The sequence below is a fragment of the Amphiura filiformis genome, chromosome 14 (genome assembly GCF_039555335.1).
Source record: "Amphiura filiformis chromosome 14, Afil_fr2py, whole genome shotgun sequence".
Taxonomy (NCBI): Eukaryota; Metazoa; Echinodermata; class Ophiuroidea; order Amphilepidida; family Amphiuridae; genus Amphiura; species Amphiura filiformis.
Window position 1 is genome coordinate 6792449 of NC_092641.1, and position 23064 is coordinate 6815512.

Here is a 23064-nt window from a genome sequence, read left to right on the forward strand (position 1 = left end):
TCGGAAGCCCATGGATTTTTGATACCAAAGTTTTCAAGATCTATAGAGTCAATGCTGACTTCAACATCATCCATTTACAGTCTTGCTAAGTGTCACAATCTTAGATTGGAGTTAGGGCTCGAGCATTACCAATTTTTTTTTACCCCTGTATGGCATTTTGTGACCTTTAGCGATCACCAGGGGTCAAAACTGACCTTGTGCTTCATTTGTGGGTACTTATACTTTTATCACAAAGTGCACAATGGCTCCTCAGTTTAGGAGCTTAGCTGCTGCACTAACCCTGTAAAAAAGATGAATCTCAGACCTGAAACTTTTCCTCTTTTCAGCCGATTTCTTCTTTTTTATTCCTGAAATATACACGTTTTCTTTTATTTTCAGCCCAATTTGAGCCATTTTACCCGGATTTTATGCCGTTTTTTGATCATTTTCAGCTTTAATCCTCTTGTTTTTACAAAGACCCTGTTACAGGTCTGGAATTTATAATCAAATCAATTAAAACAATATCTTTTGTTTTTTTGTCTCTCACAGATTATGCTACAATCAGATGGGCCCCGGATGCTGTCTTGACCAGGACTGTTGGAAGAGGAACTGGAGCTGTGGGACCTGTTGTCATGTGCTGTGAAATGAAGCAACTTTAAGACTTGAAAAGTTACATTTGGAATGAAGGGTCCGAGAACAAACGGAAACCAAGAAACTGAAATGCAAGTGGACTAGAAGAACCAAGAGTTGTTTGGGGTCGTTCAATTGTGTGGCTTGTAGCAGCAGATAGATGATAAAACTGAACATGTCCAAGACAAACTTTCCCTGGTAACTTTATCGATGTGACCTCCTAGACATCTTGTGAACTGCTGGTGGGCGTGTCAGGAGTGAAGATGACTTTTTTTCTGGAAGGAGTTTTAAAGGAAGGAAATCTCGTAGAGAGGAAGGAAGGTGGATGGACGGCTTCAAGGGACCTTTGTTTGGAGATACAGACTGACAGGTGGGTGTCATTGATTGTATTTATTTATGTATTGTATTATAATTTAGACGGGGGGAGGGGGGGGGGGGCTTCCAGGTTGAAGGTGTATGGGGATCAGTGTTTACTCAGAGGCTGTATGTCTCAATTTTGGCCCAGTGAAAATAATATTTGGCCCACACAAATTTGCAATGCTGTATTACAATTAGTCAATTTGAGAAATTGCTGAGCCAAAATTGGGCCAATTTGTAGAGAAAATGTATCATTCGGCGCACCCAAGGTTTTGGTGGTACAATGCATCCAATTGGGGATTTTGGATGCTTTTGTGAAATATTGACCTGTATTCTGATGGGTTGCAACAACAGAAAAAGTAGGTATAGAGAAAATCTGCTTAGCACATCCCCATACAATTTTTTTAAAGACCCCCTTTGGTATTCAGACCCGGCACGTGTCTGGAAGGAAGAAGGGGGCATTTAACCCAAGTCTTGGACTTAGCTCTCCTTGTTTTAAAAAGTGGACAATAGTTTATTCAACTGAAAGAAACAAACATTATATAATAAATGTTCTAGTTTTGTTATAAGGATATAACTCTCTCTCCCTCCCTAAAACATATAAAAGAAATATTAAAAATTCATCATTTTCGACATCAATATTTTACCATCTTTTTACAAAGGTACCGGTAATCACTTTTTTGAACCCTTTACCTAGGCACCGGAGTTTTGCGCGATTTAAAACAGCAAAATGCGCTGGCCACTTTTCAAAATGGCTAAAAAATAGGTCAAAATGCGCTAAAATGCGTGATCCCCTGTTATCAATGCAAAACACGAAAAAACATCGGTAAAACGATGGCATGTCAATCAATTACGACCGGCTTCCGGTTCATTTCCGGGTTCATTTCCAGTTTCTGGAAAAAATAAAAAATAAAGATGGCGACCATCACAAATCGTCGATCGAAATGTCGAAAGCAAGGGTAAATTTCTCCACATTATGCTTGGTTTAATGATCGTTATTTGTATTTTGATGTACATAAGTGAAGTTAGAACCAATATTGCGTGAATTTTCTTGTAAATGCTGCCGATTTGGGGCATAAAATCGTAAGTTTTAACTTTAAGCTTATCAATGGGTCAAAATTTTGAATATTCTCGATGGAACCCAAAATGCGGTTTGGACACCCAAATGCGCGAAAATGTGCGCTTTTGCGCGAACCGCGCAAAACTCCGGTGCCTACCTTTACCCCTGGTGAAACTAGTTATGTTTATATGACATGATGACATCCTGTATTTTTTGGTTTATTCCCTAATGTTTGATTGGATGTATGCTTAGTACAGTGGTTCTTGAGTAACAAGTTTCAGAAATTTCCCGTCACCTGTTCAGAAAGAATCTCGCAAGTCATTCAACTACATTGTCTGCGACGAAGCCAATAACCCCATGCAATCTACGAAATCAAGTCTAGTGCGTAAATTTGTTTTAGCGAAGTCTTTGACCCAAACTGAATTTATAAATGTGAAACTCGTCTGTCTGGAATTGTGGTGTGCTATAGCGTTGGCAGTGGATTAGAAAAAAAGATTTTTTCAGATACATTTTTGATGCACAAATTATTCAAATGCAATTTTTATTCAATTTGATGCATAAAATACATTTAAATGAGTACAAACATTCCTAGTATTGGTTAAGTTATTTTTGAAATAACCTGTTGAAATTTTGGGGAAAAAATGTATGGAGCTTTCGCATGTTAATAAGTAATATATATAGAGATATATATAGCCTAGTGGTAAATAATAAGGGCCTGTCTGGATACATGTTAGAATATGATCTAAGTAAAGACAAACTTCATCTTCCAAATAGCTTGTGCCTCTGAGATAGATAGCAGCGGCGAATACCAGGTAAGAATAACTAACACCGCTATCATGATCATCATGGCTGGGAATCCCGCTGGAGGGCGCTTCTAGTGCTTCCTGCGCTCCCGTGTCTTTTCCTTTAGTGTGATGATGATCGCTTCAATTTCTCTGCGAGATGTCACTTGACAACCAAACCTTCTTCTTAGATAAACCAGACATAGCTGTAAGATGCGCATGCACTGTTAACCTTTTCAGTTTGATGAGCTAACGAAGAGACCATCCTCCCTGACAAGGTTTTTTTAAAGCTTATTTCTTTGATTGCAGACAGTGAGATATGAATTGTACCTTGAAGCAAATATTTTGATTTGATTTGGTGTGTATTTGCACGGTTTTAATTGCGTAAAATAAAACAAGGGTAGGAAGAGAGTTTGCTTTGAATATAAACTTATTCAATATCTCCCAAATAACTAGTCCTGGGCCAAATGGCATTGGCTTACCGGGCAACATTTGTAGGGGAGGGGGCATGCAATGTCTGGGGATGGGGAAAATGGCAAATTCAACCTATATTCCCAGAGGCCATAGGTGACTATATCCAGACATGTGTGTTTTAGAAAGTGTGCAAATTTGTAGTGAAATTCCCCAAAATCCAACTGTGATTGCCTGTTTCCCACACTGCCGTTCGATGGAGCGATTACCGAATAAGTTGCAACTCTACTCAAGACTGCCCTACCCCAACCCTTAACTCTGTAAACCAAGACTAGTATGTTGTACCCAGTTCTGGCATTGTACCCAATTGATTTGGCCCGAAACAGGTGCTATATATTTCGGTTAATTTTGGCCAGCATTTTATCAGTGCGCCACTGTTGCTTTCCAGCAGTCCAGTATAGCCATAAAATTGGCTCAAATATTGCAGGGAGGTCACAGCCATGTAGAGTAGGAAAAATCACGCAATTGATGTCCATCCACTTTACATCATTTTGAAAACCATTTCCTCAGATAAACCAGACATAGCTGTAAGATGCTCGTGCACTGTTAACCTTTTCAGTTTGATGAGCTAACAAAGAGACCATCCTCCTTGACAAGGTTTTTTTTTAAGCTTATTTCTTTGATTGCAGACAGTGAGATATGAATTGTACCTTGAAGCAAATATTTTGATTTGATTTGGTGTGTATTTGCACGGTTTTAATTGTGTAAAATAAAACAAGGGTAGGAAGAGAGTTTGCTTTGAATATAAACTTATTACCGGGCAACATTTGTAGGGGAGGGGGCATGCCATGTCTGGGGTGGGGAATTGCAAATTCAACCCATATCCCCACAGGCCATATGTGACTATATCCAGACATGTGTGTTTTAGAAAGTGTGCAAATTTGTAGTGAAATTCCAAAATGTCCTAAAATGCAACTGTGATTGCCAATGTCCCACACTGCCGTTCGATGGAGCGATTACCGAATAAGTTGCAACTCTACTAGTCTCATTACAAGACTTCCCTACCCCAACCCTGAACTCTGTAAACCAAGACTAGTATGTTGTACCCAGTTCTGTAACAGGTGCTATATAGTAAATTTCGGTTAATTTTGGCTAGCATTTTATATCAGTGCGCCACTGTTGCTTTCCAGCAGTCCAGTATAGCCATAAAATTGGCTCAAATATTGCAGGGAGGTCACAGCCATGTAGAGTAGGAAAAATCACGCAATTGATGTCCACTTATATCATTTTGAAAACCATTTCCTCGGATAAACCAGACATAGCTGTGAGATGCTCGTGCACTGTTAACCTTTTCAGTTTGATGAGCTAACAAAGAGACCATCCTCCTTAGCAACGGTTATTTTTAAAGCTTTATTTCTTTGATTGCAGACAGTGAGATATGAATTGTACCTTGAAGCAAATATTTTGATTTGATTTGGTGTGTATTTGCACGGTTTTAATTGTGTAAAATAAAACAAGGGTAGGAAGAGAGTTTGCTTTGAATATAAACTTATTCAATATCTCCCAAATCACTAGTCCTGGGCCAAATGGCATTGGCTTACCAGGCAACATTTGTAGGGGAGGAGGCATGCCATGTCTGGGGGTGGGGAAAATGGCAAATTCAACCCATATCCCCAGAGGCCATAGGTGACTATATCCAGACATGTGTGTTTTAGAAAGTGTGCAAATTTGTAGTGAAATTCCCCAAAATGCAACTGTGATTGCCTGTTTCCCACACTGCCGCTTCGATGGAGCGATTACACGAATAAGTTGCAACTCTACTAGTCTCATTACAAGACTGCCCTACCCCAACCCTTAACTCTGTAAACCAAGACTAGTATGTTGTACCCAGTTCTGTAACAGGTGCTATATATAGTAAATTTTCGGTTAATTTTGGCTAGCATTTTATATCAGTGCGCCACTGTTGCTTTCCAGCAGTCCAGTATAGCCATAAAATTGGCTCAAATATTGCAGGGAGGTCACAGCCACAGTGTAGAGTAGGAAAAATCAGGCAATTGATATCCACTTTACATCATTTTGAAAACCATTTCCTCAGATAAACCAGACATAGCTGTGAGATGCACTGTTATTGTTAACCTTTTCAGTTTGATGAGCTAACAAAGAGACCATCCTCCTTAGCAACGGTTATTTTTAAAGCTTTATTTCTTTGATTGCAGACAGTGAGATGAGTTGTACCTGGAAGCAAATATTATGATTTAATTTGGTTTGTATTTATTTGCATTGGTTTAATTGCATAAATTTAGAAGAAAACATTTTGTATTTGCTTGCAATGGTTCAAAGGAGTTTTGCTCGGTAAATAAAATTTGATGTAAACCCCCCTCGGACCCCCCCTGTCCGAATAAGTTTTTTGGTCAGCACCTTCTCATTTTTTGGCCGATTTCAATAAAAAAGGTGTCAAAATGCTCAGGAGATCCAGGGTTATAGCTAGCCCAAGTTGAGTGCCGGCTAATTTTTCTATCCAATTAGAGGGCTGGCTCGGGGCACACTCTTTTTAGCGAACACAAGGGATCTGGGAATAGGCTAGGGGGTATACCCCCAAAAATTGTTTTGGTTTTGTACTCTTTTTATGATAAATAAAACATTTGTAACAAATAAAACATATTTTTTTAGTGCCGGTCGGCGCCGGTTACCCCCGACCGGCACCGACCAGCGTGGCTGTAACCCTGAGGAGATCATCCTGCATCAAATAAGCTTGAGCCCTAAGGATTAGGAATCTGACATATCATGGTTGTATAACCCAGTACTAATTATAATATTAGAGAGATAATCTGAGATTTACTAAACAAGAACTTAAAAATTTTAAAGCAAAGTTCAAAGTTGTTTCGGTGAACATCAAGCATTTGTTATGTACTGTACAGAATTGAACATAGCATTTGGGCCATCAATTATTTTAAACAATATTTTACTACATGTAGAATGAAATACTGCAGCCAGACAGTTATCAGTCATCATGATACAACTGAAATGCAGAGTAAAATAATTGTAAATTTGCCCAATTTAACTTGTTAAAAGTCTCCCAATTGGGATACTAAATCACAGATATGGCAACACTGCTGAAATAAGGTCAATAGAATTGACCGCATGCGCATTGAAATAAAACGAAAGAGATTTTTTAATCGGGCGTAAATTTTTATATTCATCAATATGGTAGTCTATATTAGTATTGATTGGGTATTGATTAATTATATAATACTGAATGTCTGTCTGATGGTCAAGTTTAAGTTGTAGTCGTATGTACACAATATTGTACATAGAGTTAAAAGTGTTTGTTTCCCATGCTGCTTACAAAGCTGTGCATGTTGTTGAATTGGAGCAGTTGTACCGCTTTTAAAAGAACCTATAATTCCTGATATACTGATTTATTGAAATCCATTCTAGTAAAGACTTATTAATTGTTGTATATTAATTAATAAAAAAAACCCCAATAGTTAATAGGTTTTTCTAGATGCATCTTTAGAAGAAAAAAAATACTGTACAAGCCAGATTTAAGGGGGTACTACACCCTGGCCAATTTTGTGCCTATTTTTGCATTTTTGACTAACCCCACAACTGTTGTCTGTGCTGCCCCTAGATTACTTGTCATTAATGCGCTATACTTTTTGAGAAAAATGCAAAAATAGGCACAATTGGGTGTAGTACTCCCTTAACTTAAGAAAAGAAAAAATGTGATGTGCCTCAATGCATTACTATTTAGTGTAAATGCCGACCAGTAAAAATCTACTAATTACTAGACATGGTTGATTAATTGCTCGTTGATTGGTTGGACTTTTAACATATTATCTTTTAATCCTAAAGATACTAACATTATGAACAATATTTTGTGCCATGTGCATATGAAATTGTCCATGATGCGATACCCGTAATTCCCTGCAGATCATATTGTGATATCATAATAGTTTGTTCAAGTTGACAAGGGATTTTGATAACTCAGATAATTTTGCTGATTTTGTGATGAAAATTGTCAATTTACTGAATAAAATACATGTTTAACTTACAAAAAATATTAATTGACAAAGCAATGGATAATGAGATGATGGGTAAATGCAAACCGTACAGATATTTATTTAATCCATCTGCATGTCGAATTTGATGAAAATATGTGAAATTTTGAGCTAATTTCACTCAAAATGAGCTAGAAATAACACTTATCCGAGCTGTAACCAGGTGTTTATAGATTTAGATTCTATCATCATTGTGACAATTTTGGTTCAGTGTGAACAGAATGATGCCTTAGGATGCCTCATTCACTCGATATAAGCTTAATACGAACGACAACGAGAAGAAGTGTGAATCTGTCTCAACCAAGTATCATCATTGTTAGCTTGCTATATCCTGACAAAAAATAACAAATTCTAGTTAAAAAAATGATGAAGAATTTGATGCAAGTGGCATCTGTAATACCATCATTAGGTAGACAAGTTGAAATCGGTAGAGTATGACGACGAGACTCGACTAGAGCCGTATTCCGCCCCTCACAAATACCTACACATGTAACAGACCAGAGTCTAGCTCCATACATGTCTCAACCTGCCTTGCACCAACAAAAATAAAACACCCTCCAAGTTTTGCCTGTTTATGTACCATGCGCTAACCCTCGTGTCCCGCTTTTTTGTGGAAATTTTTTGACAAACGTATAAAATTGCATACTTTTGAAGAATTTCTTAATACGATTGAAAGATTTGAGGGAATTATCACGGTGATTAGGTTTTTAAGCGATTACGTTTGATGGTGCTGACGTCAAACTTCAAAAAGTTGTGCGTTTCTGAAAATTATACCATGGGGCGTAATCAGGAATAGGGGGTTAGTCTCGCAGACATGAAAACTTGGAATCGATTATCGCTACATGTTATGTGCTCGGAATCCGATACCGACACTCAATTTTTCCGTCTTCAATTTATACCATAAAAAGGAGAGCAATTTTGGGTAGGCAGATCAAGTCCTGGTTTTTATCTCTTGTTGGAAGTAAGGATTTAGATGTGAACCATGGCGGTAATTCAAGCCCTTCCCATGATGCTGTATATATGCGGGCTATTCCAGTTGAATTCCATACATCCTCTATGGATGATATTACCTTAATCTTCCACACAGGGAGTGTGAATTTCAAATGGGGTTACCTGCATGGGTGACTCCCCCTGTGTGGGAAATTTTGAGGACATTCTCCACACTGGGGTGTATGAATTATAACTGGAATAGGCCAATGAGCTTTGTCTAGAACCTTCCTATGAGTGGCCAGCTGTCTGCACCAGGAATTGAAGGGGGGGGGGCAAAAATTCAGAAAATTATATATTTTTTGCCCAAAATGAAAGCCAAGTTTTAAGGGCATTTGATGCTATAACTGCTGGGATGGTTTAATTTGAATCATAACACAAATGACCATATGGGTATGTTCCCCCGACACCGACAGACGCCCCGTTTTGGATTTCGTAACTCCGAAGGATCCCTCCTAAATTTGACCAAAATAGAGCTCCTTGATTTTCAGCTCTAAAAGACCCCCAAGTTGTTCATTCCTCAAATTTTCTGGGTTTTTTTCAGGCGATTTTCAACCAGAAAGCCAAGAAAGATACTTGTTCGCAGCTCCAAAAACCATGCATTTAAATGATGTGCCAATAAACTAGTTTAATAAATTATCTTATAGTAATAAAATTGCCATTTGAAATGAAATTGAATAAAAGTCATTATGACCTAAATAGATGATATTTTTGGGAAAACATGCAAAACTTGTAGCTTCAGGGAAAAGCTACCGTACTACTAAAGTAGCTCACTGTAGCAGCTGAGTTCACATTGTCGGGCGTATGCCCGGTGGAACTTGGTCGGCGCAAGTTGCAAGAAGTAGTGGTAGGCGCAGCCAGGAGTAGTGGCAGTGTGAACGATGGTCAGCATAAGTTCCGCTGGGTGTACATCCGACGATTTACCCCTGACAGGAGTAGCGAGCTATGTGTAATCTCCACCAAGCGTATGTTGCAGTGTGAATGCTACTACGCCTGGCACCAGGTGTAAGTTTGAAATTTTTTTGGTTGGAACTAAGAAATTAAATTTCGCCTGGTTGAAAAAGGTCACGGAAACACCGGAAGTGGTAGCCAATGTTTACGCTAAGAAGAAGTGAATGCCTGGTGGAACTGGTCAGCGCGGTGTTAGGAGTTGGCTAGGTGTGGACATGCGGTAGGAGTAGGGAAAATATTTGTGGAATTTTGATCAATGTTAGCGTAAGTTTACGCTGGGTGTATCTCAAAATGTGAACATGACTTCTGCTTGTGGATTTACACGGCTTAAGAAGGAAGCAGATAAGTGGAGTTATCCCTCAAATTAAAATCACAGCTTCAATATTAGTCAAAATTTATGCAAAATATAAATAGAAACACTTGTAAAAGGCAAAACCATCATTTACACAAAATGATGTACCAATAGACTAAAACTGGTTTGAATAAATTATCTATAAAATTGCCAAAATAAAGTTAAACGAAAGTAATTATGACCTAAATTTATGACATTTCGTGGAAAACATGTAGCTTCAGGGGCAATATCTCAAGTAGTTAAATTTGAAGTGAAAATGAATTATAACGAGTATTGTGGGACTGTTACAGAATGAATTTAATTCACCAATTTAGCTAGATGATTTGTAAAATTTATTGAAGAATCAAGATTAAAATGTTACTCAGCATTTTGTGAAAAGTGCAAAATTTGACACGAACAGACTAGAATTGGGTTAGCATTTACTCTGCTTGTCACTAGACAAAAACTTGTGGAAAGTGCAACATTTGACACATGAAACAAGACTAGAATTAGGTTCATATTTGTCGACTTGTTGCTAGGCTAGCTTAGATGTGGCCCAATTTACGAACCTTTACCTGATAACATGTTTTGGAAAAGACAATCTCATCCTAGTGCCATGGTTCTGTAACCCCTATTCAACATTTTAGCTCAAAAGTTGACCCCATGTTGTGGAGTATGAGGTTTGGTACCCACCCGTTCAAGAGGTCATTCTATGAATGAGCAAGCATATGAGAGGTAAGGGACTCTGCACAGACAGATGAGGATATTGTGAGGATGATTGACAAGATATGTGGCCCTAGGATGTGTGACTCTGTTATTGCAGATGACAGATCTTGTTGTGTCAGACGACATTCAGTGTACTTTTCTGCTGAATAAACTGAATTCATCATCAAAGATATAAACCAAGAAAGTTAGTCCAATTTTGGATTGGGGTTGATCGTGTACAATTACTCAGTTCAGGCTGGATAGTGTATGGGAAGCTAAGTTTTATTACATAAATGGGTGTTTAAAATCCACACTACCCATGTGGAAGATTTTGGACATATCTTCTACAGGGTCAGTATAAATTTCAAATTGAATTAGTAGCACATTAGGCAGCATCATTTAAATTTCATACACCATCTGAGAAAGATCTATACTGAATCTTCCAAAGAGGGAGGATGAGTTTTCAAATGGAGCTACCTAATGTGTTCATTCCATTTGAAATTCATACTCCCCCTGTAGAAGATATTTCCAAAATCTTCCACAGGGTAGTGTAGATTTTAAGCAGAATAGCCCCAATTTGTATTTTTTGTGAACTCTCCACAACAGGAGATATCTTGCACATCCCAGAATCCTTTGCAATATATCACCTCATTTCTTCAATGGCACTCCCATTACTTTGTACAGGTTCCCTTTGTTTTCATTTGTAGAATTTACTGGATGGGTCGATAGTCAAAGAAATAAGCACGTTTTTTGCAAGATCTGGATGTGCTCTGTTCATTTAAGATAAGTTTCATCGCCATTGCACACATAGCAAATCAGTACAGGCAATGGAATAAATGCATTATGGGAAGGGTAAGATATCTCTTCTGATTCTCCACAGCCCGCCTAAAATTAATGAGGAACAATCGCCTAACATTCATGAAAATCATAATTTCAAATTCACTTCCCTAACAATTTATGCTTAAACTTCCACAGGCTTAACAATGTATTGCAGTTTTTTAATAACCTTCGCCTTGATATTTCCAAAATAATATCGAAATTACACAAAACCTGTGAAAGAATTAATGAATAAAGATAAATGATCAAAAACTGACATTTCTGTAAAATGTTTTCACATTTAGCCAGTGGGGAAGAATCTAAAACGGAAGTAAATGTCAGGGGGGAAAATCACAGTGAGCAACATAAGTATGTTATTTTTGAAATAATCGAAAAGGAAGTTTTAAATAAAACTTGTATCTATATGCAATGAAACTTTGTTAGCCGTTGTTAAAAAGTCAACATTATTTGAGTATTGCCTTATCCCTGTATGCTGGCTCTGCCAGACACATACTTCACCAAGAACAAAGGGGTAAAAAACAAACGAAGATGGAGAAGAGAGAGAGCAGGGGAATAAGAGTGAATTTCTATCGGAGCTATGTCTGACTTTGTGGCTTGAGGCTGTCGCATGAGTTGGAACAAGCTGGCCTGTTTTTCGTGCCATCCTCTTACCTTTCTCTCGCTCTCGTCTTCATCAGACAGTTGTCGTACACTAACCCTGCATGTGTGGGCGTCATCTGCTCACAAAATCTAACATTTTCAATAAAATTGGAAAAAAAAATTAGAAATTTCATATTTTATTGTCGTATGTTAGAAACCTGCATGCTTTATGGATTGTTCTGAGTACAAACAAGCCTAGTATTGGGGTAATTGTTTTTTATCATCTCGGAACAAACAGAGGTTCAAAACACTCAGTACGTTGAATTCTACAGGCCTGCGTGTTGAGCATTAAGACCTGTTGTATAATGGCAACACCTACATCAATCATTGAAAAAGGTAAAAAATTTAGTGATAACCTATTTTGTTAAGCTTTTGAAGTTACCGCCATATGACTTTAAGTAATGATGTTACTTACACAGTTGTGTTCCTATGTGACGGGGTACTGCTGTCTGCTGCTACAAATTGTTGTGTCGTTTCATTTGCTCTGTATTTAAGAAACTAAATGTATTATCTCAAGTGAAAACTGAAGATATAAATAATCAAATCTAGTGCTTTTTTTTTACAAAGTCTGTTATGGCATTTTAGTGGCAAATTGTCTCTTTATTTAATTTTGGTGAAAATTTAGAAAAAATGTTAATATGTACAAAGGGTTAGGCCTTTAGGGGTATGTTTAAGGTTAGAATTAGGGCTAATGTGCCTTGGGAGCATGATGGCCAAGCAGAACATTCTCTGACTCTTAATCGGAAGGTTGCGGGTTCAAGCCCTGGTGGCTCCATCTTGTTTTGCCTTTGAGTGAGGCACTTAATCTTGATTACTTTTGTCCACCCAGGTGTATAAATGGGTACCAGCATTTTTAAATTCTGGGGAGGTATGTAACAGACTCTCTGTGGAGGAGGTGTGGCGATCCGCCCACAGCAACATTTCACGGTGGAGTGTGGTCTAATCACTAACGAAAGAGAGTAGGCGGGCATTCCATCCGGTAAAATATAGGTTCGGCTCCTTTATCTCCTTTTTTAGGGCTAATGTTATAGGTTAGGGTTAGGATGAAGCATTAAGTTCTAAGGGTAAGTTTTTGAAATAATGACCGTTAAGACCATAAACCTGTAACCGCAAAATCTGAGTCGACTCGCTGCTGTGATTGAACTCCTAAATATATAGACAAGTTCTATGTATCCCATGACATCGGCATACATACGTATGTCATGTCGTCCGTATCACATTTTTTGTAATACACACATCCCTTGCGTCTTTGATCCTGCATTTTACATGCAATGACAAATTCATTCAACTTTGGAAGACCGATTAACTACATGTAAATGTTTGTGCAATTTGCTCTCACAGACAGACACGAAAGGACCGGGGTAACTCAAATATATCTGCCTGCCCTGACACGAATTAGCTATTCCAGTTAAAATCCATGCACCTCATATGGAAAATATGTCCTTCATCATCCACACAGGGAGTGTGAAATTCAAATGGGGTTTCCCAGATGGGCGACTCCATCTAAAATCTACACCCCCTCTGTAGACGATTAAGGAAGTGTCTTCCATAGGGGGTGTCTGGATTTCAACTGGAATAACCCATTTATATAACCACCGTTTTGATTGCATACACCCGCGACCTTTGAATGTACTGTGTATAAAAACTCATAACTCTGTAAATAGTAGACAAATTTAAGCTATAATTGGTGAATGGAAGTTAGTGAACTGTGCCGCTGGGGCGATACAATTTAAGCTCATTATGATTTACATCCCAAGTGATACAACATCCCGGAGTCGTTGAATTTGTGGGAGTAACTTTTCAAAGCAATACTAGACAGCCTGCGCTAGAGCATTCAACTCATGGTGTCTCATAGGACATTCCCCTTGCATCTTTTAAGAGAGAGAGAGAGAGAGAGAGAGAGATGCTTGGAAAGAGCTATGAAAGAAACAGACACGGGGCTTTACCAAATTCTCCTTGAAATTAAATATAGAAACACTAGTGTCTGGGATGTATTCAATGTACTATTTCAAAAATGTGAGTGAATTACAGTACATTGTACATGTGGGTATTTTAAATGTATGTATGTTTTAAGAAATTGGGTTATTAAGGAAAAACTGGTGGAAATTAGCCCTGGAAATTAGCAAAATGAGTCGGCTCCTAAGAACTTATATTCCATCTTGAGATTTAGTAGCTTGTTGTCTAGATCCAGGGCCTCAAATTCTGCAAGAATCAGAGAATTGATCCTCGTAACGATTCTCCTAAACCTAAGTTTGTACAAATTCAATTTGACTCTCCTCAAATCATGTCCATTCTGTGTGTGTAAAGTTACGATACAATGATCAGTTTATTCTCATACTTGATTCTCACCAGATGAGTAAATGCAAAGTGCAACTAATTTGAGCCCTGGGATGTATGTGTTAAATTCCTATAACAGCCTGAATGTAGTGACTATAGCATAGTGTAGATTCTGGGGTGGATTGGGGGTTAAATCCCTCCCACCCCCCAATATTTTGATAGGGCTGATTCCTGATGGTCCATACAATCATCCCTTCCCATGTTGATGCCTGTAAGGTATAGGTTTCTGACCAAATTAACCTCATATTTGGCAATTTTAGCTTAAAAAGTTTGTGTGCACTTTGCTCCTATTTATTCCACTTTTGTACCATATTTCGCCATATTTTTTGCGCGCTTTGCACACATTTGTACCATAAACTTATTCTGTTACCAAAAGGTGCTGCATTCACTATACTTTATATCAATAAATTTCCCCCACCCCCACCCCCCATGTCAAAAATAAATGTACGCCACTGGACTAGAGGTTTATTTTAGTAGACAAGGTGAGCCCATTTAGCCAAGTGCAACCCCATGCAATTGCAAAGTACATATTGGATTGTCATATGGGGACAAATTAATTTACATCCTGCATTTTTCATCAAAATCAGGCCTTGCCGTTTGAGGCGAGCGATCGCTCTCGCTCGCCACCGCTCGCCCAAACTCGATTTCTAGTGAGCGATTTTCCACTCGCCATAGACACTAAATATCACTCGCTGCGAATCTCCCAAAATCAGCCATTGAATCAGCCAATTCAGCATTTAATCGATTCGGTGCCCCCTCTAAGCGGAGAAAGTGAAAAGATTTAGCGCGCATTTCAACATAAATACATTTAAGTACCTTTTAAGACCGAAGCTCTTATCATGATCCCGGTCTTATATCCAAATAAGTGATATTTGTGAAAATTCGACCGCTCGCCTAGCATCATGCTAGCGAGTGATTAACCACTCGCCTTTAAAATCTAGACGGCAAGGCCTGCAAAATCCCCAAATATATGATAAATGGATGGTGTTAAGTTAACAAATAATTAACCAAAATTCTTAGGTCCCATTTTGGGGAAAATTTCCATTAAAAATGTAAATAAAAAAGAATCCAAAGAAATTGTAGTGGATCAGACACCAGTTTGTCAATGCAAATGATTGTTCATTCCTCATTTCTTGTATTTTTTTTATTGCACAAAATCGCACCCACGAGTCGATTTGATATTTTATTGCAATCATCAGAAAAGTCACCAGACAAGATGAAATGATGAATGGATGATTCCAGTTGAAATCCTTACACCCCCATGGAACACATTACTTAAACCACACAGGGAGGGTGAACTTCAAGTGGCATTGCATTCCATTTGAAATCTGCACCCCTTTGTGGAAGATGGCCAAGTCTTCCATAGGGGGTATATGGATTCAACTGGAATAGCCCAAATAAATGATGACGAGCAGCATGGGTAATGTTTGCAGACATTTTCCAATATCCATTTTTACTTTATTTTGAATCTTTAGGGGAAGAAGGAGACACAAAATTGGCTGTAAATTTGAGCTTTTAGAAGAGGTAATTGCTAACCATCTCTGTGACGATGGTGGAGAGAGTCAAAACACCAGACACAAAATTTTGAATATAATATATTAGACATTTTAGTGTACGCAATTGCAATCGGCATGAAATATGCATTGAAATGAGTACAAACTTGCCTAGTATTGGTTCAGTTCTTGACATGCCTTGACAATTTTGTCGAAAACTCTAAAATTGGTTGATTTTTTTGCATACGATATGTTCCCTTGAGTGCACAAATCGTTGAGCCCCTGTGGCGGTATGTGTCTGGAGCAACCATGTTTTTTATGTGATGCTTAGACTCAATATACGGCAATTCCGTTCATTGTAATGTACCATTTTCATCATGTTATCATCAATTTTGGGTATGATTTGATGAAGTTTGGTCCTGAGGTGATTGTGTTGCTGGTTTATTAGAGTCAAAGGAATTGTACATTTGGATGGACCTTTCTGGTAGGGTTGATCTATCGGGTGGGTTTTTCCCCCCAAACGTCTGAAATGTCTCCAAAAAATCACCAAAAGCTATTAGAAATTTCTTTCACTTCGCTAAGGGTTTTTCAAATTTGATCTATACTTTGCCACAAAATATCCCCAAAATGTAAAATCTGGGTCGATCTTGTTTGAGAAAAGGTTTGTTTGTTTCGTCGCCTAAAAGAAAGCGACAGAAAAAAATGTAGGTGACTTGATTCTATCGGGTGATACACAATGTGATTGGTGTACATGAGTCTTCTGGTGCACCTGTGAGCAGGGCGTAGCATTTGTTTCTTTGCCTGTCTGCAGTGTCTGGGACTATATGCAACATTGAATTGATTTTTTTTAAAGTTAAAACTAAAGCCAAGAACCCCTTTGCTTAGACCAAAGCAGTGATTTGGTGTTTTCTACCCATAGATTTAGAAGTTGGTTAATTGTTGGGAGATTTTTAATGTACCATTTGTTTGCCGATGTTATCATCCCTCGTCCCATTTTGATTGTTTTCTGTAGCGACTCGTAAAATATTTTTTGGGAACCAAGATACCATGACAGTAACCCTGCCTCTGAGTAGTATAACCTTCATTATATAGGCCCCCCTACTTGTCTTTTGGTAAAAAAGTGGATTGTCAGAAATTAAATTTTTGTTAAAAATTTGAATCTTGGTAACTGAAGTTGAAGTGAAATTATAGACGGATAAATTCAAGACTAAAGTACAAGTGATACTAGGTGAATAAATTAATCGAACACATATTCTGAAAATTTTGTGCATATTCTTAGAATATTGAGTGTGTCGTCTGCATTTTGCATACATCTTTCAGCGCCAAATTACTGTGTTGAAAAACTAGTCCACCGCAAACAAGATCCATAATACCTACATGGCATGTAGCAACCAGAAAAAGATTTACGCATCCAATTCAAGAGGCACACTTTCGAGACGGATAACCTCTTGTCCTCTCCTGCTTTCTGATTGGTCAACAGTTACTTGTCTGATCAGCGACATATTCAAATGAGCTCCTCCTAGGGTGCTGTGCTCATCCAGTGTTCTGCACCGAGATAGCTAATGCAGGGTTCAGCTTGTGCCAACTTGTCGAGCTACTGTTCATCGATAGTGTCTGGATAAATTTGTCGTCATTTTTTTAATAGTTTTTGTCAGACGGCGGCTTCTCTTGCTCTCCTGTGCACGTCGGGACCGCACCCCTGTTATATCATAGTCAACATCGTCTGTTTTTTTTCTCGAAATTTTTGTTAGTTCTTTAAAACAGCGTTTTTGTTTTAATATCACGAGATTTTTAATTTTGCTTGCATTGAGCTCGGATTTGGATATAATTGGCGATGTAGAAGCACACAGATTATCTAAATTATAAGTTTATTCAACATTTTAGCTGAAAAATTTGTATTTTCGCAATTTCCGTCAAATTGTAACAATCTGTTAACAAAAATAACCCCATACTGGTAGGATTCTGAAGAAACTTCTTGATTTGCTACAGTCGTAAATGAGTTAGTTTTCTGGAGTAACTGAAATCAGGATTTCTTCAAATAAATCATCCCAGGGAAAAATTAGAAATTTAATTTTTGAGTTCCAATGTGATAGGGTGAGGAGGATGGTATTGATGGTTGTAATTAAAGCAGGAGCATAACCAGGGGGTGGGAGAGGGGCTAGACCTGTTTGGGATAGAGCACAGACTTGAAAGAAAGAAACAAGTTCTTTTTGCGTTGGCACAGACGATGGCAGCCATACTGGCACTCAATTTGGCAGCAATCCAGATTGGCCGGCGATTGTTAATGTATTTTAACCGTTTGTCTTGTAAAATATAAATAAAAAAAACATATCTTTTAAAGTTGACTCTCCATTTCGAACTGATCTAGAATGGAAAAATAGTGTTTCATATCTGTAAAACATATGGGTACTATGTGTATGGACAATTTTCCAATGGTGACATCAAAAATTATGCAATAAGGCCCTTCACAATTAATTCTTAGTTTCCTGTTTCATGGTTGAAAACAAGGGATGAGGCGACTTTTAATTATTAATTATTAATTATCTATTATTTTCTTTATTTTAAAACAAGTGGTCGCAACCTACATCAACCCCTTTTGACAAGGAGCGTGCATTTAATTATTTTACAACTTTGTTTGATTTTATACATAAGTAATGGTACAATTATGTTCTTTGTTTATTCATCATTATAGTTGATATGATCAAAGTCAGAAAGTAGCAAATAGAAGTCATTAAAAGTTACTTTAAAAGAGAAAATCCAAAATATAGATAAAATAATTAAATATTTTGCAATTCTCTACTTTGGACGCGGGCGGGAAACAGGAAACTAAGAATTAATTGTAAAGGGCCTAATGGCTACCACTCCCCTCTGATAGTCTGATATCAGTATTTAGGGTATTTAATCAACGACCCTTCCCAGGACCTCCATAACACTGACATATTGGTCTGATTCAGGGGTAGCGCTAGGTTTTCAAAGAAGAGGTCATTAATTTCAATTTTGTTAAAACTATGGATCCAAAACAATCGAATAGGTTGTCCAATTGACCCTTTTGCAACCTCGAAATGATAATCGTGTGCGTCAAAAGCTAAAAGAAAGGGCCATGGTGCAAGTTAACCCCACCCCTAGTCTGTCGAGTAGAGTTTGGACGCCAATAAGTTGGGCAACAAGCACAGCTTCTTAGATTTCAGTCTGGACAAAATGCCTGGGTTAGGACAGGCGGCGGATGACATGATCGAGCCGGCAACTCGTGAAACCGCCCGGCCGTATGGCAGTTTCCATATATACCTGGTTAGTTTTGTGGGGTTCATTATCGAACCCCAACGGTTTTAGCTTGTATTTATATTATTTATCAACATAGGCCTATTTGTTTGTGATATTTCAAGCGTTTTAAAATTTCAAAATAATCCCATTCAATTACACGGTTGACCATGAAAATTTACTGAATTTAGGGAATGCACGTCATACACCACCTGGGTTAGGACTTGCTGGACAACAGGATAGAGAAATTTGCATTATGTTTTTGGGGCCTGATCTTAACATCATCAGCCTGAACTTAAGCAGTAGGCCTACATATTGGTCACTCAACTTTTGATCAACTCAAGCTACAACCATATCCACAATCCAAAACTTCCTTCCTACTTCCTACCATGAATAGGGATGTAAGTTTTCCGTAACAGATTTCCGTTTTTTTCCTAACAAATGATTATGTCATCATAACACCAACAAAAAAGAAAAGACTTTTACGGGGTGATGTTTCCGTAATACATTCTCTGATCCCTCGCATTCAATAAGAAGATTGTGCTATGAGCAAGCATTTTTAGCTTGGCTATTAAGTTTGGGTATTCCAAGGCCAAGCTCTCCCTTTTAAAGGGATTTTTATTTCCTTTCCAACAGTTACTTACATCCTTGCTTGGCCTGTAGCTGAGTGGTCAATTCATTGTCTGGCCAGGGTCAATTTATTTTCCATGGTCAAGATCAAATCTTCATGAACTTGACCAATATCTGACTGGTCAATCATTGTCCTGACCATGGTCAAGATCAAAATCTTCATGAACTTGACCAATAGCTGACTGGTCAATCATTGCCCTAACCATGGTCAAGATCAAAATCTTCATGAACTTGACCAATTGCTGACTGGTCAAGTCATTGTCCTGACATGGTCAAAATCAAAATCTGCCTAAGAACCTGGGTAATTTGTCCATCAACCCAAAGCAGCATGAAAAGTGTGCAAATTCCCTCCACTTTTCACCATATTTCAGAAATTTACCAATATAAGCTTATTATATTGACCAAGGGAGCACAGTGGCCTCATGGTCAGACTCCAATCACAAGCTGCATGTTTCTACTGGGGAAAGGTTAGCAGGTAACCATGCGGTTTAGTTTAGCGTGTTACTGGTTAATGTGCTCAGTGGAAACAGATTGGTTCGGAGTGATGCGGTGACCGTGTGGACACCCGGCAACCGTGATCCACCTCTGGGGGTAGATCATGCAGTGTGTGAAGCCCGATCCTGACTCCACTTCGCGGCGCGATGCGATGCTATAAAAACTGTAATCTGAGCCAGGTTTTTACGAGCTCAGCGGTGAAAATTCTCATCTCGCCGTGGAATTTGGGTCCGCGAAAAGTTGAACAATGTTCAACTTTTTAACGCTCATGCGATATCGCAGCCGCGCACGCTTGTGATTGGCTGCTGGAAAATCAAGGTTGGTAGAATGACCTTAAAGGAGATGCAGACCCACATGCTTTTAAAACATCGCAATATCGCTGCGATGAAATTAAAATGTACATTTTAATTTCATCTCGCGATACTGAGATGTTTGAAAAGCATCGCAGCATCGCATCGCGCTGCGAAGTGGAGTCAGGATCGGGCTTAACGGGTGTACCAGAAGTCTACCTTGCAAGGTGACAGTAAATGAATGCAATGCGTGTGACACAGCAATTCCGTCCTACACCAGATCACACAATGGTTTACCGGTTCGAGCATCAGTAGAAACATGGTAGTTGGCCATCAAACGGTGAATCGGTTGGCAGGTGTTACCCGGTAAGAAATACGGTGTGCCCAGTGGAAACATACAGATGAGAAAGGCCTATCAGTGTTGACCAAGGGAGCACATTGGCCTCATGATCAGACTCATGATGACAAGGTTGTGGGTTCGAGCCCCATGGCGGCCGGCATGTTGTGTCCTTGGGCAAGGCACTTGGTCCTATTTGCTTTGCTTTACCCAGGTGTGAATGAGGGAAAGTAAACAGAACTCGGTTAGCTCTACATGTGCTATGCCGAAGTGGTGGGCAGAGATTTCAGCGCTACACGCCTCTTCTCAACTTGGCACTACGCTCCTCTGCTCACGCTAACGAGCTAGCTGTTTGGACACCGCATTCCAAGGGAACTTAACAAGTTCTAGACTCAGTGTGCAGGAGGAGTAGTGGTCCCCCACTGCAACATTAGACATGGAAGAGTCTGGCCCAAGTTTGAAAAAGAGATGGGAATTCCGGCCTGTAATCACAGGCATGACTTGATTGAACAATGCAAGTAATTCAGCTTTGCAGAGCAACAGTGATTTTGGGGGACTTTAACACTTAGTTGGGATCCTACCCTAAATACACTTTACCATAGCCCTAACTACTAGTATTCTTACCTGAACTAGAACAGTCAACATTAATAGGTAAATTTTCACGGGAAAATTTTCTGGACACGTGACCAATGCTATCAATGTGAGTGTAACCTCGAGCCTGATCTCTGACCCCCCGGCGGTGACCTCGCTATTCAAATCTTAGTAATTTTGAATTGGAATAGTATTTTTGACCGCAATTTTTATAGAAATTTGTGCATTGCAAATTTATTAAATATTATGTTATCTTAATTTCTTCACAATATCATCAAAACGTAATTTCAAAAATATCTATCTACGGAAAAAAATATTTATCTACGGAAACTCTCACTATAATATTATTAACTTGCGACAAGTAACTTATTTTGCTTCAAAGGAGGAATTCTTCCTATTCAAATACATTGGAAGAACACACGCTGTGCTCGGGGTCACATTCCATAATGCTATTATGTCTGCGCCCATGGGTGTCACGTGTCCAGAAAATTTTCCCGTGAAAATTTACCTATTAATTCTGACTGTAGAACTAGCCCCGTTCTCAAACCGCGACGCCTCTCGAACAGCGAGCGAGTACATGTACTATATCCTACAGTTGGAAAATCATCATACAGGTATCGGAGTACAGCACAGAAGCCAGTGCTAACCTTAACTTCAGTTACTATGGCAAACTAGAGTAAAACCATTAAAATCTATGGTAAAACAGAGGGGAAACTGGAGTTTATTAGACCATAGATATTGTTCCAATTATGTGTTTAAAGTAGACAATCCCTATTTTCAGGGGTATATGCCCTAAAAACTTGAAATTCCCTAATTTTTGGTATGGAAAAAAATATGTACTTTTGGAAATTAGGGAAGAAAAAATGCTCTAACCCATTGCAAATCATATAAGTCATGGAATTATTGAACATCTCTTAAAAATAAATTGAAAAAAATGAGCCTATTCGTAAAAATATACCTGTGCCCATTTTCACATTATGCTGTCATGCTGGTCAACTCAGTTCAGTTAACACACTATAATAAAGTCATATTCAATACTTCCCTGCTGGTCAGACCAGTTGAACTTGACCACTAGCTCACACAAATGATTACAGCCAATTTCACAGTCAAAACTGTCCTGTGGCCAATGCAGTGTACCACAGCTAATTGAGTTTCAATTTCCCCTGAGGGGATCGCCTTGATCTGTTTTAACAAGACACTAAGCCCCTAATTGGTAAACAATGGAGTACAATGTCAATGGTGTGAGAGTGATTAGTGTTAGGTCATTAACTAATTAAGTGTGGGATAACAGGGATTATGTGTGTCAGTAGGTCAAGGTTACTTTTGCTGGCAACAGCTGTCAATCAGTGGTCACTTATTGGTATGAACTTGACCAGTGTACTTATCATATCAACCTTGTTTCCAGCCAATTTGCTGACTAGTGCAGTTAGTCACTGTATTGTGTATGGCACTGGTCAGTTTGGCTTTGTGTTTACTCGTGTGTAATGTAGGTTGGTGAAGTGGTTGACTACTGACCTACTTTATCACTCAGTGGCCCCATTCCATTTGAAATTGAAGTTAAGATTCAACTGTATCATTATTCGTTAATAGTTACGAAGGAATCTATTAACAAAGCGATATCAAGAAGATAGAGTCGTTTGAGCTGTGGGTATTGGCGCAGAATGCTTCAGGTCAGCTGGAAAGATAGGAAAACCAATGCATCCGTCAGAAAGTGGGCATCACAGAGAAACAAGGTCTGCTCAGTCAGCTGAAGAAAAGAAAGATATCCCTGTATGGTCATTGGAAGCGGCGTCCAGATAGCATTGTTCAGATAACGATAGAAGGAGAAGTAGAAGGAAAAGCCAGGCCAGGTCGAAGGAAAACAGGATGGATTGATAACATCAGAATGTGGACTAATGGTGGA

General features: G+C 38.7%; 1 long non-coding RNA gene across 1 annotated transcript in view; it reads left to right on the plus strand.

Moving 5' to 3' along the window:
* LOC140168908 (uncharacterized) overlaps nucleotides 1-23064 on the plus strand; it is a 130101-nt gene that overhangs the window by 21501 nt on the left and 85536 nt on the right. Inside the window, exon 2 of the long non-coding RNA XR_011861280.1 lies at nucleotides 529-979. This is a non-coding gene — a long non-coding RNA (uncharacterized lncRNA). The remainder of the gene's footprint in view (nucleotides 1-528; nucleotides 980-23064) is intronic.